General features: G+C 40.5%; 1 long non-coding RNA gene and 1 pseudogene across 1 annotated transcript; both read right to left on the bottom strand.

The window, feature by feature from the left end:
• Positions 1-739: 739 nt before the first annotated feature.
• Positions 740-3,436, bottom strand: LOC136546028 (uncharacterized). The gene is made up of 4 exons (XR_010781220.1): positions 3,346-3,436; positions 1,752-1,805; positions 1,160-1,229; positions 740-1,029 (listed from the first exon to the last, which is right to left on the bottom strand). It is a non-coding gene; the product is annotated as an uncharacterized lncRNA (long non-coding RNA).
• Positions 3,437-4,577: 1,141 nt separating this feature from the next.
• On the bottom strand, positions 4,578-6,138 carry LOC136543962 (mevalonate kinase-like; annotated as a pseudogene).
• Between the last annotated feature and the right edge of the window lie 12,449 nt (positions 6,139-18,587).

The following is an 18,587-nucleotide window of genomic DNA, read 5'->3' as shown; positions in this document are numbered from 1 at the left end:
CAACTTGTTTTAGCCATAAACTCTCCGTTTTAACTTCGATTTGATCCATTCAAGTTGCATTAGGATCGTAATTTCATAATCTACATGTTCATACTACTGTTAAGTAGGTTTTCAACTTTTAAAATTCAATGTTAGATTTAATCTATTATTTTACTATAGGAAATCTTGTTTAATTCATAATTTCTTTGTTTTAGCTCCGATTTTTGTGATCTTCGCGTCTATATGTTCGTAGCGAGACATAGATTCGTTTTCTAAACTTGTCATCTTGATTTTATGCTGTTGGTGTACTGTTCTAATCTATAACTTTATTTGCTATACATGATTGCTCCTAGATGCTTGTATGTTGCTGTGATTATTGAGTATAGACGGTGAGCAGTTTGTGAGAGATCAAGGGTACTATCACTACACCACAACACCAAAATTAGCGATGACGGTCTGACACTAAAAGCAGGCTACAGCGACAGACTAATCTGACTCCAAAAAGTTATAGCGACAGACTTCTGCAGACGCTGTAAAGTCCTGTCAGCTAAAAATCTATAGCGTCAGACAACTACTTTTAGCGTCAGATAGTCCGTTGCCTTGAATTTTTTTAACGATAGATAGTCTGCTGCTACTCTTTAGCGACAGATAGCCTGCCAGTACTCTATAGCGACAGACAATTTGAAGTTACAAATATTTTTAGCGACAGATGGTTTAACGAGATCATTTAAATGTATTTAAAAAATAAAATGCCATTTGGTTGCAAATTAATACAAAAGTAACATCATTGTGCACGTTTCTCATACAAATAGATTCATTCATGACCAAGTCCAAACACTCACTAAGACATACATATATGGTCAGCCATTACAAACATGAATCAATGATTCATCAATGATAAGTCTACAGTATCAGCTACCTGTATCCAAAAGAGATAGACTAGCACCTAAATCAGCTTTGAGTGGCAAATCATCCACAAACTTGCTAACTATGATGCAAACTAGTCAAATATGATGCAAATCATCCACAAACTTGCTAACATCTGTGATCCTGTATCATCAGTAATAAAAAAAAGATAGATGTCACTATGATGCAAACTGTCGAAATATGAGGAACATGCAACTGCAAAATAGAATAGAGACGGTAAAAGAGGTCGAATAAGCACATTCTAACCGATTACCTTTGCAGCACCAATTTCGTCCTGGAATAGTTTTTTTCGAGGAAGTTGTCATTCTGTATGTCTTCCTGATCTATTTTTAACAAGAGGTATCAGGTATAACTAAAATGCAACAAAGACAATCCCGTTGCTTGCTTGTCAAATCAATTTCTAGACCTACTTGTGCAATTTCTAGAACATTTGGGGGAAATAGCATGCACAAACCAAAGGAACATGTGCAATAGTCAGCAAGTATGTTGATGAGGTATGGGACTATTAAATATTAATAATATATAAAGTTGTTTAACCAACTGTAGGATGCTTTAGTTTCTCAGCCTAACAGATCAGTAAGGTCACCCAATGTAATACATGACCTGCAGTTTGCTATAATAAGACCCTGAAATCGCACATATGCAGCTTCGAAAACCTAGCTAGACTACTTTTAATATCAAACCAATTGTTTTTCACTGCTTATCTATATCAGGCTAAGAAGTAATGAATTTTTTAAATTGCACACCAAACTGTCACAGCACTGATCAGTAATGATAGTAATGCTCATTCTGCTCACAAATTAGAAATATTTTTATTGTATGCAAAAGGCTAAACAAGAAAATACCTTTCATTTTTATCTTGCACTGAAAATAGCCTAGTGTAAGCTGAAATTGGGAATCTGCATGTAGGAAGACAACAATAAGCTATGTTGGCTCCATGGCACTATACACGTATCTAAGTTACAGAAAAAGTTGCTCTGTTTGGATTGGAAAAACACATTGACAGAAAAATGTCAGAGGACAATTTACTATATCAAACACTAAGGATCATTCAGATGGATAGATATATAATTTACACGGAACATAGTAAGGCAGCATAGTTAGACGAACTGTCCATTAACTGAGAGAGCACTGTTTTTTTATATGAACACTTGACTGGGAAAATAAATGTAGAAATGACTTCAGTTCTTGGTGAAATAAGTAGGAATTGCATGTGAACTCGGAAAATAAATCCCAATTTGCAGTATTCAGAGTTTGAGCTTGGTTGAATCTATTTATTGTACAAGGTAACAGATCAATGACATATGCAACTTGTATCTATGTTAGATATTGTACTGAAAACATAAGGACCATAAATCATATTTTCATCATCTAAACATACTGCCATAGTACTGGCAGTGCACAAATACAGTCATAGCATAGTTTACTCTCACATGCACTGATTTAATCCCCCCCCCCAAACAAAAAAAAGCAGAGACATTATGAATCATTGAATTGGTATGTATGTAATATACAATTAACATTAGCACATGATTTAAGTGCATGTGAACTTATTTTAGAAGGCCACTTGGCTGCAATCATATCTGACGCCATCTAAGTCATAAAGTTCAATGTGGTATACTAAAAAATTAATGTTACACATGTAACATTTACAACCGAATGAAACAGCTTAGGCTAACTTGATTGGGAGTACCATGTCTCATGCTAAATCTATAGATTGTAAATTCTTTGTTGTTAGTCAGAACTTCCAAGTTATATTTGTTAATTTCTAATAATGCATTCACTTGGCAATATAGAAAAGGAACCAGGGGACTAAAAGCAGGGGATTGGTTACATCACAAGATACCAGAAACAAGTTTTTTTTTGGAGGATAAGAGCATAGTATAACACAGTTGAAGAAAAACATAAAGCCCGGACAGCAACATTTTTTCCAGTTAGCAGTCAAGTGCAGGAAATAAGATTGGATTGTAGGCTCGGAAAAGTAGGTCATCATTGCATATGCCAAGTGCCTCAGTTTACTAAGAATAACATAAAGGACAATATTTATGTAATGGTTTGTGTCACTCCATATGCCAATTGCATCAATTCAATAAACTTGGAATAGCAATATCATAAAAGACCGAGTATTAGCCATAACATATGCTGAGGCCTCACTTCAAATGCAGATCAGATGAGAATGAAACGATGATAAAAGAGTAATAATCATGGCTGTTCTCATATACCATATTTGAGAAGAAAAAAAAGACACTTGTTTGCAGCATCATTGGCACCGAAATATAGTCAGCAAAAAATACAAAATAACAATGGCATGGAAATATGCTCAGGTTTATTGGATGCACCTCGTAGGCACTATCATATGGTAAAATTGAAATGGCTACTTCATCAACAATAGCATATGCTGGGGATAAAATAAATCAATCAGCAGCATAGGCATCGTACCTCGCAGGCATTGGCATATGGTAAAATTGGAATGGCTACATCATCTGCAATGACATATGCTCAGGATAAAAAAAATAAATCAGCAGCATTGTATACAGTGGGGATTTGTTAGGGGAACAGACCAATACAAAGCACCTGCTTTGTGAACGAATATTGAGTACTAAAATAGATGTAACTGGATTAAGCAAGAGCAGGGGTGTGTTCTCTGATTATATCAAGATGAGATAACATTATTTTTTATTAAAAAAGCAGCAGTTACTTAATGCCTAAACTGCATTGATCAAACAAATATCTAAAACTTGTACTTACTACAGTTGCAACTACATAATCACATAGATCAAATCAAAGATCCTTATCTGTACTGAGTCAGATCAATTCAAGTTTATTTAGTAAGGGGTAAACATGAGAGGAATATATTTTCTGAGATAGAGCTCACATTTGTTAATAAACTTTGGAGAAAGTAATATGTTTTCTTTATGACAAACACTCAATATGAAGTTCTTTTCAAACACAAACACTCAATATGAAGTTCCAGTACAATGATTATTATCCAATAGAACTCATAATAAAAAGGGGCTCTTGCGTTTGTACCCTTGTTTTTGTATCGAAATTGTGATTTTGCCCCTATTTTTTTGACTTTGTGAATTTACCCCTACTGTGCCGTTCACGAAGCACCAGTTTGCCCCTGCTCCGTCATCCACCCCCTAACGGTGTTAAACTTTGTACAAAAGGACATGAATGCCCATGCGATTTTGCCCCTGTTTGTTATGCCTAATTGTGATTTTACCCTGATTTGGAATTACAGGACTATTCTCTAAGTAGATACCATTGAAGGGTCAGACAGATGAAAAACTTACGGACTATTCTCTAAGTAGATACAGAACAGAAACTCAGATATGATGAAATCAAAGGATAATTAGAAATTTGAATAGCTACAGTTCCTGTCCTTCCACATTGATAGATTTATTCACAAAAAAAAAACTTGTCTATTAGATGGAATGGAACCCAGAATCATTCTAAATATTATTAAGTAATGAACACTCCATTCCAAGTTAAAGAAATTTGACTTAGGACAAAGCCAAAATGAACTACGATCGTCAAACGGAGGGAGTACAAGACAGGCCATTGTAGTTCTGAATCTGAAGTTCCTATACTGTCAGATTCTTTATTAATGCAATCAAGACCCGATTTCTGAAAAGCTTTGAGTTGAAACGTTTAAGATTAACAGAAAATCACACATAAGGTGTATGGTGTTTATTTTGTAAAACCATGAAGGAAAGATCCATTGTATGGAAGACAGAAGCCATAGCATCTGGATGCCTAGATGCTCTTTCAGACACCCAGGCAACCAGGGGCCTTTGTGTTCCTACCAACTCTTGTGTCAGTAATAAGCATTTTGACTGGGGTCCTGGACTCAAGGTTTGTCAGTTCCCCCTTCTTGAATTGATCATTTCCCTAGTTTCAAACATAAGATTTAGTGAACCAAAACAAACTTAGGAGAAATGATAAGAAGGCAATTAACATTCATATGATCTTATGATTATTAATAAATTACTTAAGTTCACCCATATTGCAAAGGTTTCCATGCCTTAGACTAAAACTAACAAGAGTACAAGACTTCTTTGGTTAAATTACTCATTTCAATACATAGATACATCATCTATAAGTAGGTGCAAGTCAAGAACATATATAACCATCATACCATAAGTAAACTAGGGGAGTGTTGTTGTTGAAAAAATAAATAAGTGGAACTAGAAGCAATCCTGACTGCGACAAGAGTGGCGGTGCCATTAAGCAATCAACCATTAAGTTATTGCGAACAACCTCAATACGAATTCCACTAGAGGTCAACCCTGAATGCAAAGGCATTTCAATACTACCAGTTTTAAATAAAGGTTTAAGAACTCATCAATTTCATAGCATACCGAAAGTGCTGACCGAATTGTCGATGCCAGGAAGGCTTGCCATGAATGATCTTTCCCCTTGGAACGCCCATTGGTTGACCAGCTCAAGATCACCCTTCCCAACACCTCCCACCCCTCAGCACCCCTGCGTGCTCCAACACTGACTGCGCCAGCAGCCGTCAATAGAGCCCCTGACATGGACACACAGAATGCCGACGACGAGCCGAGCCCTGCACCCATGGGCAGGTCCGAGGTCACCACTGCCTTGCCAGGCCTGCATCTGCACAAGAACACAGCGAACAACCACATGTGTGAAAAAACGTGATGTGAGCACAGACTGCAAACGGGAAGGGAGAAGCAACCAACCCCAGAATGGAGGTGTAGAGAGGAAAAGGAAAGCGGACAGACCGGCAGAGAGCCAGATCTTGGCCTCAGGGATCTCCTGGTCCTCCAAGAGCCTGGCAATGGTGGCCAGTTGGTCAGGGGAGCACGGCGCCGGAACCTCGGGGTTGGCGCTGATCTCCTCGCCTAGCGCCCCGCGGAGGCGTGAGCACGGCCACGAGAAGGTGAGGCCCGAGTCCCTGAGGTACAGCTCCACCGCGCCGGAGTCAGCGCCGCCACCCTCTCCTGCGTGGCACCGGGAGAGAGGAGCTGTGAGAAGGGTACCAGCGGCGGCGACGCGACAAAACGAAGAACCGAAGAAGCCAGGGTGGGTGGGAGCACCTGTGGGGCGGAGGAGGGAGGACCTGGTGTAGAGATCGATGGCGGCGGCGACGGCGGCGGAGCCGTGGACGACGGCGTGCTCGCCCGCGAGGATGATCTTGCCGGGCGCGCGGGCGCACACTACCGCTGGTCCCCGATACCCCGCCGTGCCGACGACTGCATCCATGGCACCGAAGGCGACGAGATCCGCGGCCAAAGAAAACGGAACTGGAGGACGGACTGGGAGGGTGTGTGAGCCGCGCGATCCCTGTCCTCGCGGCGTCCTTGGCTCTGGAGCTCGAGGTGGCCGGTACCGTCAGTAGTGCATCTACTGGCGTCGTCGCTGTCGGTCCTCCGAAGGTCAAACGGGCGGAGCTGCCAAGAAATAGGAACAGCGAACAACCACTTGTCGTCGGAACGGGTCGAGCGAAGGGGTGAGAAAGGAGAAAGGGACGGAGGGTATCGTTGTCTTTTCATATATAGGTGTTTTTCTTTTTCTTTTTTTTTTTACCATTTAATCGGATTGACTTTGTCCTCGCAAGAAGAAATGACAAACGAGCATGCTTGGATTGCAAGGTGATACCAGGGGAGTGTATTGTTTCTCAACATAAGCTTTTGGTGGCAGATTTTCGTTTTCAGATGCGTGCCCGTAGGGATAAACAAGCTAAGATTGAAAGAACAAAGTGGTGGAAACTGAAAGGGAAGACGTCAGAGGTATTTAGGGAAAGGGTTATCAAAGGGGGCTCTTGGAAGAAAGAAGACAACACAACAACAACAACAACAAAGCATTTAAGTCCCAAACAAGTTGGGGTAGGCTAGAGTTGAAACCCAACAGAAGCAATCAAGGTTCAGGCACGTGAATAGCTATCTTCCAAGCACTCCTATCTAAGGCTAAGTCTTTGGGTATATTCCATCCTTTCAAGTCTCCTTTTATTGCCTCCACCCAAGTCAACTTCGGTCTTCCTCTGCCTCTCTTCACGTTACTATCCTGACTTAGGATTCCACTACGCACCGGTGCATCTGGAGGTCTCCGTTGCACATGTCCAAACCATCTCAACCGGTGTTGGACAAGCTTTTCTTCAATTGGTGCTACCCCTAATCTCTCACGTATATCATCGTTCTGAACTCGATCCCTTCTTGTATGACCGCAAATCCAACACAACATACGCATTTCCGCGACACTTAGCTGTTGAATATGTCGTCTTTTCATAGGCCAACATTCTGCACCATACAACATAGCAGGTCTAATCGTCGTCCTATAAAACTTGCCTTTTAGCTTCTGTGGTACCCTTTTGTCACATAGGACACCAGACGCTTGCCGCCACTTCATCCACCCTGCTTTGATTCTATGGCTAACATCTTCATCAATATCCCCGTCCCTCTGTAGCATTGATCCTAATATCGAAAGGTATCCTTCCTAAGCACTACTTGACCTTCCAAACTATATCGAAGGAAGAAGACGACATATCTCCCCTTTTTGGTAATTGATGACCACCCTTATACAAAGATATGAATTCAAATTCGATTGAATCAATATTGCTTGTCCAAGCATGTTTACCATGTGTAAAAGGATATGGACAAGTTTCATGAACTCCATATGGTAGCAATTGCTCCCCCTACATGTGTGCTAAGTGTTTGGATTGAAGCTTACACATATGCTTAGATAGGAATTATAGGAGACAATGTCTACCAAATGATGTTAAGGTATAAACGATGGACCTTTGAAGCGTGATACCAATTAGAGTGCACCATTATACCATCCTTAGCACCATGGTTAGCTTAATACCACTTTGAAACACTTGGAAATGAAATCACTAGATAACCTATTCATGCTAAATTTTCATTTCATCATTCAAACTTACAACTAGCATATACCACACAAGCATGGATTTAAAATTTAAAACTTGTGCCATGCAAGCAAATATATGAAATGCACATTCAAATGCACCATACAAGTTCATGAGCTTGCTTTCCCTAGTTGTGTGCTCAAAATTTTAATTGATCCCTTTCCTTTGTCATATTTCTCCCCTTATGTCAAGTTCTACCCCTATCACCTTATATTTTTATTTCTCTCCCCTTTGTTGTCTTTTCACTATCTTTGTACACTATTTCTCCCCCTTTGTTATCAATGACCACAAAGGTTTAAAAAGTCGATAGGTTGAGATTATCAATGTCAATCAATGGGGTGAGGATTATTTTCCCAAATTTGGTCCAATCTAGATCATTTGCCAAAGATATTTAACTCGGTTTGATCCAAGGACAAGCTTATTCACACCTCCAAATAAGGGTTATCTTGTACCTTGTTGAGTTAAACACTTATAGCTCATTTTCTAGATCAAACACTAGGTTTACAAGCCCACAAACATGTCATATGCTACCACTAGATCAAAATAAGCATAGAAGCAATAGTGGTACTATACCATCATCAAATTCATTTGATTTTCATGAATGAGCCTATTAAATGTGAAAGATGTCTAGATGCACTAAACAAGTCCTTAGCAAGGATGTATGCCATGCCAATCAACTTTTACCTTGGATTGCTCGAAGGAGAGGCATGTCATATAAGTGGGGGTGCATCAACACATATTTGAGAAATCCAATATGTTCAACTCATTCCTTAGCTTGCAAAACCTTTTCTCATCCAATGGCTTGGTGAATATATCAGCAAGTTGATCTTCGGTGCCTACACTCTCAATGCAAATGTTCCCTTTTTATTGGTGATCTCTTATGAAATGTTGGCGAACATATATGTGCTTTGTTCTTGCATGTTGAACTGGATTGTTGGTTAACTTGATTGCACTCTCATTGTCACATAGCATTGGTACTTTCTTGAACTTGATTCCAAAGTCACTCAAAGTGGCCTTCACCCAAAGTACTTGTGCACAACAACTACCGGCGGATATGTATTCGGCTTTAGCGGTTGATAATGCAACACTATTTTGCTTCTTTGATGACCATAAAACAAGTGATCTTCCCAACAATTGACATGTGCCCGAGGTGCTCTTTCTTGCAACCTTGCATCCCGCATAATCTGAGTTGGAGTAACCAACTAGCTCAAACTTTGCTCCTTTGAGATACCACAAACCAACAATTTGTGTATGCTTTAAGTACCTCAATATTATCTTTGTAGCCTTCAAATGACTTTCTCTTGGTGAGGCTTGAAATCTTGAACACATGCATACACTAAACATGACATCTGGCCTTGATGCAGTCACATAGAGTAGGCTTCCAATCATAGACCGATATAATTTTTGATCCACCATATTTCCACTTGCATCACTATCCAAGTTGCCATTTGTTCCCATTGGTGTACTAATGGCTTTACTATCACTCATGCCAAACTTCTTGATCATGTCCTTGATATACTTGCCTTGACTCACAAATGTACCATTCTTCAATTGCTTGATTTGAAGACGAAGGAAGTAACTTAACTCTCCAATCATGGACATCTCAAACTCATTAGCCATCATCTTTCCAAACTCATCACAAAAGTCTTGATTGGTTGACCCAAATATGATGTCATCAACATAGATTTGTAATACAAACAAGTCTTTGCCAATTTTCTTGATGAAAAGAGTGGTGTCAACTTTGCCCATTATGAACCCTTTAGAGAGTAGGAAGTCCCTCAATCTCTCATACCATGCTCTAGGTGCTTGTTTCAAGCCATACAAGGCCTTCTTCAACTTGTACACATGGTCGGGCTTCTTGTCATCTTCAAAACTAGGAGGTTGCTCAACATATACTTCTTCATTGATGTAACCATTGAGAAATGCACTCTTGACATCCATTTGATAGAGCTTGATGTTGTGGGCACAAGCATAGGCTAGCAAGATTCTAATTGCTTCCAATCTAGCAACCGAGGCATATGTTTCTCCAAAGTCAAGACCTTCAACTTGTGTATAGCCTTGTGCTACCAATCTTGCTTTGTTCCTTACTACTATCCCATCTTGATCTTTCTTGTTTCTAAAGACCTATTTGGTTCCAATCATATTGTGTCCCTTTAGTCTCTCTACTAATTCCCATACTTGATTTCTTATGAAGTTATTCCACTCTTCATGCATAGCATTCACCCAATCAACATCCTTCAATGCTTCATCTATCTTATTTGGTTTAATGGATGACATAAATGAGAAATGCTCACAAAATGATGCCAATCTTGATCTAGTTTACACACCTCTTGAAATATCACCAATGATAGTGTCCAATGGATGATCCCTTGCAACATTGGTTGGTTGGAGGATTGGAACTTGACTGTTTGTATTTACTTGATCATTGGGTTGAGATGATGTACTAGCCACTTGATCTTGTTCATTGTCATGAGAGCCACTTGTACTAGCTTAAGTTGTATCATCTTGCACATTTGAGTTAGGCAGCACTTGTACTTGACCATCTTCATCATCATCCTCTTGCCTAGGCCTCAATTCACCAACATCCATGTTCTTCATGGCATTTGAAAGTTGAATGCCTCTAACATCTTCCAAGTTCTCATTCTCTTCTTGTGAACCCTTGGTTTCATCAAATTCAACATCATGAACTTCCTCAAGAGTACCACTTTACAAATTTCAAACTCTATATGCTTTGCTTGTAGTGAAATAACTAAGTAGGAATCATTCATCACATTTCATGTCAAACTTGCCCAATCTAGTGCCTTTCTTCAAGATATAGCATTTGCAACCAAAAACCTGAAAATATGCAATGTTGGGCTTTCTACCATTCAAGAGCTCATATGGTGCCTTCTCTTTCAATGGGTGACAATAGAGTCGGTTGCTACAATAGCAAGCTGTGTTGATAGCTTTGGCCCAAAAAGATTGACTCACATTGTACTCACTAAGCATAGACCTTGCCATATCAATGAGTGTTCTATTCTTCCTCTCAACAAGGCCATTTGATTGTGGAGTGTACTTAGCCGAGAATTGATGTCTAATTCTAAATTCATCACACAACTCATCAATTCTAGTATTCTTGAACTCATTACCATTGTCACTTCTAACTCTCTTGATAGTTGTTTCATACTCATTGTGAATGCCCTTGACAAATGATTTGAATGTTGCAAACACATCACTTTTGTCTACTAGAAAGAATACCCAAGTGTATCTAGTGTAATCATCCACTATCACAAAGCCATATTTGTTACCACCAATGCTAGTGTATTGAGTTGGCCCAAACAAATCCATGTGCAATAACTCAAAAACTTTACTAGTGCTCATCATGCTTTTCTTAGGATGGGTGTTTCCAACTTGTTTTCTGGCTTGACAAGAGCTACAAAGCTTATCCTTTTCAAATACAACATCTTTCAAGCCTCTAACCAAGTCATGCTTAACCAATCTATTCAATTGTTTCATTCCAATATGACCAAGCCTTCTATGCCATAACCAACCCAAGCTAGACTTAGTGAACAAGCATGTAGATAATTTACCTTCACTAGCATTGAAATCAACCAAGTATAGATTCTCATATCTAAAACCTTTGAAGATCAAATTAGAGTCATCTACACTTATGATCTCTACATCATCTACCCCAAATATGCATTTGAATCCAAGATCACACAATTGAGCCATGGATAGCAAGTTGAAATTCAAGCTCTCTACTAGCAACACATTGGAAATGCTCATGTTATTGGATATTGCAATCTTACCAAGCCCTTTAACCTTGCCTTTGCCATTGTCACCAAATGTGATACTATCATAACCATCATTGCCATTGGTGTTCATTGAGTTGAATATTCTTGCATCACCAGTCATGTGTTGAGTGCACCCACTATCAAGAACCCAATGCCTTCCTCTGGCTTTGTAATTTACCTACAAAAGAAGATCAATTCCTTTTAGGTACCCAAACTTGCTTGGGTCCTTGGAGGTTAGTCACTAAGCTCTTTGGTACCCAAATGGCTTTCTTCTTTGAGCCCATCCATGGTTTACCAATAAACTTAGCCTTTATACCATTTGCACCCTTGGTAAGCATATAGAAAGAATCAAGCTTAATAGAGGATACATTAGCATTTTAGCTTTTTTTCTTGCATTCATGCTCTTTATGACCAACTTGCTTGCAACTAGTGCAAAACCAACCATTGTTCTTCACAAAACTAGTTTTGTGAGGAGCAAAAGCCACCATGCCTTTCTTGGGGTATAGCCCAATCCCTCTTTTAGATAGAATCTCTTTGGCTACCCAAGCACATAAGCAAGCGGTCCTCACCACCATAGGCCTTAGCCAAGGTGTGAGTGAGATTATTGACCTCCTTCTTGAGGTTCTCATTCTCAACCATTAGTAAGGCATCACAAGTGAATCCATCACCAATAGATGAGGTGGAAGTAGAAGTACTACAAGAAGGGTTAGCGAAAGCAACAATGATAGGCATATATAATGATTCATCAATTATATCACAAGTTAAGCCTACATTGCAAGTCTCAACATGCTTCTTTTTATTTTGCTCATTAAGCAAAGAGGAATGAGCTTTTTCAAGCTTCTTGTGAGCCTTGCCAAGCTTCTCATGGGCTTCCTCTAGCCTCTCATGAGTTGCTTTGAGCTCATCAAGGGCTTGCTTAAGGGCTTTTACCTCCTTATTCAAGCTCTTGCATTCCCTTCTCTTAATATCAAAGTGTTCTTTAGCATCTTCTAGCATGTCAAATAATTCATATTTAGTAGGTTCATCATCATCACTATCACCATCATTTTCACTATCATGTTCATCATCACTTCCATCATCACAAACTTGTACCTTAGTGGCCTTAGCCATGAAGCAAGATGGAGTGTCGAAGAGAGAAGGCTTCTCATTGATTGCAATGCTTGTAAGTACCTTCTTCTTGGTGGTCTTGTCATCATCACTATCATCATCATCACTTGAGGAAGCATCACTATCCCAAGTGACCACATATGAACCACCATTCTTCTTCTTGAAGGTCATCTTGTCCTTCTTCTCTTTCTTTTCCTTCTTGTCCTTCTTCTTGTTCTTCTTGTTGTCATCATCATTGTCGCTATTGTAAGGACATTGAGCAACAAGATGATCTTTGCTTCCACATTTGAAGCACCTTCTTGACTCTTCCTTGTTCTTGGATGAAGATTTCTTTCTTCTAGCACGGTACCCTTTCTTCATCATGAACTTGCCAAATTTCTTGACAAAGAGAGTCATCTTCCCATCATCATCATAATCCCATAAACCATCTTCTTCACTTGATGTTTCTTGCTTTGCCTTGCCCTTGGATGATGTGGCCTTGAATGCCACACACTTATTCTTCTCATCTTTCTTCTCCTTCTTTTCTTCCTTCTCATCATCATCTCCATATGGATTATCGGTCATTATATCTCCCAACACTTGGTTTGGTGTCATGGTGTCCAAACCACTTCTCACTAAAATAGTGACCAATGTGCCAAATCTTGAAGGTAAGCATCTCAAGAACTTGTGGGAGAAGTCCTTGTCCTTCACCTCTTCTCCATGTGCTTTGAGATCATTGACAAGCACTTGAAGCCTATGGAACATCTCCGGCACACTCTCATCCTCCTTCATCTTAAAGCCTACAAACTTCTCTTTGAGGATGTATGCCTTTGCACCCTTCACGGCTTGAGTGCCCTCAAATGATTCCTCCAATTTCTTCCATGCCTCATGAGCTCTCTCAATGTTCTTGATTTGCTCAAAAGTTCTCTCATCCAAAGCATCATGGATGGCACTAAGAGCAATGTCATTATTTTAGAGAAGCATTTCTTCGGCGGCGGTGGGAGACTCTTCATCTTCGATCTCAATCTTTGTCTCTACCACCTTCCAAACCTTCCTATTGTTTGACTTGATATAAGTTGTCATCTTAGCCTTCTAATAAGGATAGTTTGAGCCATCAAATTGGGGTGGCTTCTTGGTGTTGTTGATTTAAGCCATTTTTTCACCAAAGGTTGTTAAGCCTCAAATCATGATTACCTCGGCTCCAATACCACTTGAAAGGTCCTAATGGCTAGAGGAGGGTGAATAGCCTATTAAAAATTTCTACAACAACACTTAACAACCTGGTTAGACAATTATGAGGCGAAGCAAGTATTGCGCTAGTCTACAAAAAATGCAAGCCACCTACCATAATTTTAGTTTCTATTGTTTCTAACCACACAATAGCTATGGCACTACACTAAGTTAGTGTGCTCTCAAAGACTAACTAAAGAGACACACTAACCAAACTAACAAGCTTTCACAACTAGCTACACTAAAGAGTTTGGTAACTAGTTTGCGGTAATGTAATGAGAGAGCAAGATAGTTATACCGCTGTCTCAAGGAGTGAATCAATCAATCACAAGAATCAATATCAATGAAGACCAATCACCTTGGAATCAAATGATGAACACAATGATTTTTTACCGAGGTTCACTTGCTTGCCAGCAAGCTACTCCTCATTGTGGCGATTCACTCACTTGGAGGTTCACGCGTTAATTGGCATCACACGCCAAACCCTCAATAGGGTGTCACACAACCAACATAGGATGAGGATCACATAAGCCATGAGCAATCCACTAGAGTACCTTTTGGCTATCCACCGGGGAAAGGTCAAGAACCCCTCACAATCACCACGATCAGAGCCAAAGACAATCACCAACCTCTGCTCGATGATCCTCGCTGCTCCAAGCCATCTAGGTGGCGGCAACCACCAAGAGTAACAAGTGAATCCCATAGTGAAACACGAGCACCAAGTGCCTCTAGATGCAAATACTCAAGCAATGCACTTGAATTCTCTCCTAATCTCACAAAGATGATGAATCTATGATGGAGATGAGTGGGAGGGCTTTGGCTAAGCTCACAAGGTTGCTATGTCAATGCAAATGGCCAAGAGAGTGAGCTTGAGCCAGCCATGGGGCTTAAATAGAAGCCCCCACGAAATAGAGCTGTTGTACCCCTTTACTAGGCACAACACGGGGTGACCGGATGCTCCGATCAGATCGACCGGACGCTGGTCCTCAGCGTCCGGTCACGCGATGCGTGCCACATGCCCCCTCTCTTCAAATATTATTCGCCCAATCTCAATGGTCAAGTAATGACCGGACGTGCTACTGCGAAGTGACCGGACGCTGGACCTCAGCGTCCGGTCATTTCCAGTAAGCATCCAAAAATGATTTTTCATGACCGGACTCACCCAGCATCCGGTGACACGATGACTCTTCTGTGCACTGCCACAACAGTAGGACCGGACACACCCCATCAGCGTTCAGTCGAAGACCGACGCCAGCATTTTCACACTATCATTGACCGGACACTCCGGTCCTATAGAGACCAGCGTCCGGTCACTACATGACTAGCATGACTAACTCATTTTGACTCTATCTTCTTCACCCTTGCTCAAACATGCCAACCACCAAGTGTATCACCTTGTGCACATGTGTTAGCATATTTTCACAAACATTTTCAAGGGTGTTAACACTTCACTAGATACTAAATGCACATGCAATGAGTTAGAGCATCTAGTGGCACTTTGACAACCACATTTCAATACGAGTTTCACCCCTCTTAATAGTACGGCTATCAATCTTAAATGTGATCACACTCACTAAGTGTCTTGATCACCAAAACAAAATAGCTCCTACCATGTATACCTTTGCCTTGAGCCTTTTGTTTTTCTCTTTCTACTTTTCAAGTCCAAGCACTTGATCATCACCATGGCATCATCATCATCATGTCATGATCTTCATTTACTTCACCACTTGGAATGTGCTACCTATCTCATGATCACTTGATAAACTAGGTTAGCACTTAGGGTTTCATCAATTCACCAAAACCAAACTTAGAGCTTTCACCAGTTCATGGCATATGCTTTGGCCCACAAGGGCAAGGCGATGGCCAATGTCACCTACAACCTAGAGGACCCACCCTCGGCGTACAGCAACGAGTCCATCCACAGCTGCCTTGATGGATACACATCGATGGCAAGGGCGGTCCATAGCCTAGAGTATGATCCAAGTGCCCATGACCTTGATGGAGAAGTGGTCATGAGGGCGGGAGGAGGCAAGAAGCATGGCTGGTTCTAGATTGGCGACGGCACAATCAACACGGCCAGTACTCCCACTCTCTCCAAGATTAGAGCACGGAGCACTCATTCCAGTCCGGCGATACGCCCACGGCCGGACTCTACATGGTTCCAGATGAACGCACTCTAGGTTATTTCTATTTTATTCATCGTTCATTGATTTTTACATACTTTTGCATTGCATTGTAACATTGGGCTGAAATATTGTAGGCTCAACTAGAACAAGAAACGAGGCGCCGGGAGGAGCTAGAGGTGAAGATGGATGTAGAGCGGCAGAGGGCGGAGGCAGAGCGACAGAGGATGGAGAAAGAGCGACAGAGGATGGAGCTGCAGATGTTTTGAATATATGAGGGGTGTTTACGCTGTAATCGGTCAACCTCTGCCACCGATGCCAGTCCCTCCTCCTCAACCTGCTCCAAATACTATTTCAGGCACTGTGAGTCACTTTACAACCTTATAATCACTGTTTCTAGTTTATACAGAATCAATCTTACAAACATGCCCAGACACTACAAACTTGGTGACTAATGCTATATGTTTGTTACCAACTAGTACTTAAGCAATCATACTAGGGCACAATGCAACTGAGTAGATATTGCTGATAGTTGCAAGGGTTATACTAGTTAGGCAGCAGAGATACCATACGTGTTGTTCAATATTTTCTCACATATGCAATCTCTTCTGCTTTGTGCAGCATCAATCGGCGGCATCGAATGAGCCTCATGACCCAGCGTGGTCACAATAGAACTTATGGCCTAAGTGACTACTTGTGATTTTATTTGCATTTGTATTTGTGGATTACTTGTGACTATTTGTGGTTGTGAATGAACCTACTAGTGATTCTAAAGTTTATTTGCATTTATGTGTTGTCAATATATCTATATGAACTGTTTGTGATGCTTATTGTAAACTATGTGTGATGCCTGTAATGTTTATTTGAGTGGGGTACGTTATACATGACCGAATAATAAAAACAGGGAATATATGATCGTTTTGCCGAGTGTTACACTCGATAAAGAGGTATTTTGCCGAGTACCTGGGTAAAAACACTCAGCAAAGAGGACACGTGGCCAAAATCTATGCATTCTAGGACTAAAATGGCTTCTTTGTCGAGTGTCTGCGTTGTGACACTCAGTAAAGAAGCCAACATTTATACGTTCTGGGCCAGTCTTTGCCGAGTGTCCAGTATTTGACACTTGGCAAAGATGGCAGGTTTGCCGAGTGCCCAGGATTTGACACTCGACAAAGAAGGCATGTTTGTCGAGTGTCAGATATTGGACACTCGGCAAAGAATTCAGGTTTGCCGAGTGTCAGGTCCGGGACACTCGGCAAACGCGCCGTGACCGTCTCCGTGCCGTCGCGTTACTTTTTTCGCCGAGCGTCGGTTTCAGCTCTCGGCAAAGTATTTGCCTGAGTGCCCAATAGAAAACACTCGGCAAAGAGACGTTTGCCGACACTGTAGATGTCGTGTGCTGTTTGCTGACTGTTACACTCGTCAAATCTTTTGCCGAGTGTCGGCAAAGTCATTGTTTCCGGTAGTGGCTAGTATATATATGATTGCATCATATATAGTTGCTAGGAAAATATAGATAAATGAGTATGTTATTATATAAATGAGTGACCATAATTCCACGCATCAATGCTATTCACAGTTATTTTTGTCGAAGTTGCTTCGTTATGGATGAGTGTTACAAGTGCTAACAACGGTCGTTACTAGATTCCCACATAAACAAAGAAAAATGAGTAGGATGCCGTTATATAACTGAACGATGTCATGCAACAATGATATCCACATTTATTTTGTCATAGTCGCTTCGTTATGGATGTACATTACAAGTGCTAACAATGATTAGTAGATTCCCGTGCAAAATAGGACAGATGAGTATATGTCGTTATATAAAACAAGCATCGCGCAATGCAACAAGGATATTCACATTTATTTTGTCGAAGTTACTTCACTATGGTGCGTCAAGCTAACAATGTTTACTAGCAGATTCTAGCACAAATATAGAGAAATTAGTATGCCGTTATATTACTGAACAAGCATAACGTTATGCACCAAGGATGTTAACATTTATTTAGAGTTGCTTCATTATGGATGTGCGTTAAGAACGGTTATACTAGGTTTGCCCTTGGTTTGGGAAGCAAGGGACTCCTCGCCTATGCAATAATGCTTGTGCAATCCTCTCTACTCATATATAATTATTTCCCCTCCATCCCTATATCTCAATTTGCTTCCTTAATTTGCTCAACCCGTCTCCTTTTCCCACCTATCTATGGCAATAAGTTGTTTCTATTTTGTATCCCATCGAGCCACAAGCAAGCATGCATGGTGGAATGAATCATCTCACCATAGCATGGATGAGCCTCTGTAGTTCACAAACGCGGTTGGGTTGACCACAAGTGCATGGTGAGTTTCAAGTTGAAAGTTTTTAACTTGAGCCAAAAGTTTAAAATGATTTTGAGTTGTGATTGTTGATTTTATCCATTGAAAGTTTTGAAGATTTAGTTGCATGTCCATGGAATTTGATCCTTCAGTGTAGAGCCAAAAGTTTATCATGAATACATCTTTTATTGATAAAAGCATTTTAGCCATTGAAGTCCAACTTGTTCATGCACGGTGCCAACCGGGTAGCTAGGATTTTCATAA

The sequence above is a fragment of the Miscanthus floridulus genome, chromosome 3, assembly GCF_019320115.1.
Source record: "Miscanthus floridulus cultivar M001 chromosome 3, ASM1932011v1, whole genome shotgun sequence".
NCBI classification, from domain to species: domain Eukaryota; kingdom Viridiplantae; phylum Streptophyta; class Magnoliopsida; order Poales; family Poaceae; genus Miscanthus; species Miscanthus floridulus.
This window is presented reverse-complemented; position numbering and strand designations above follow the sequence as displayed.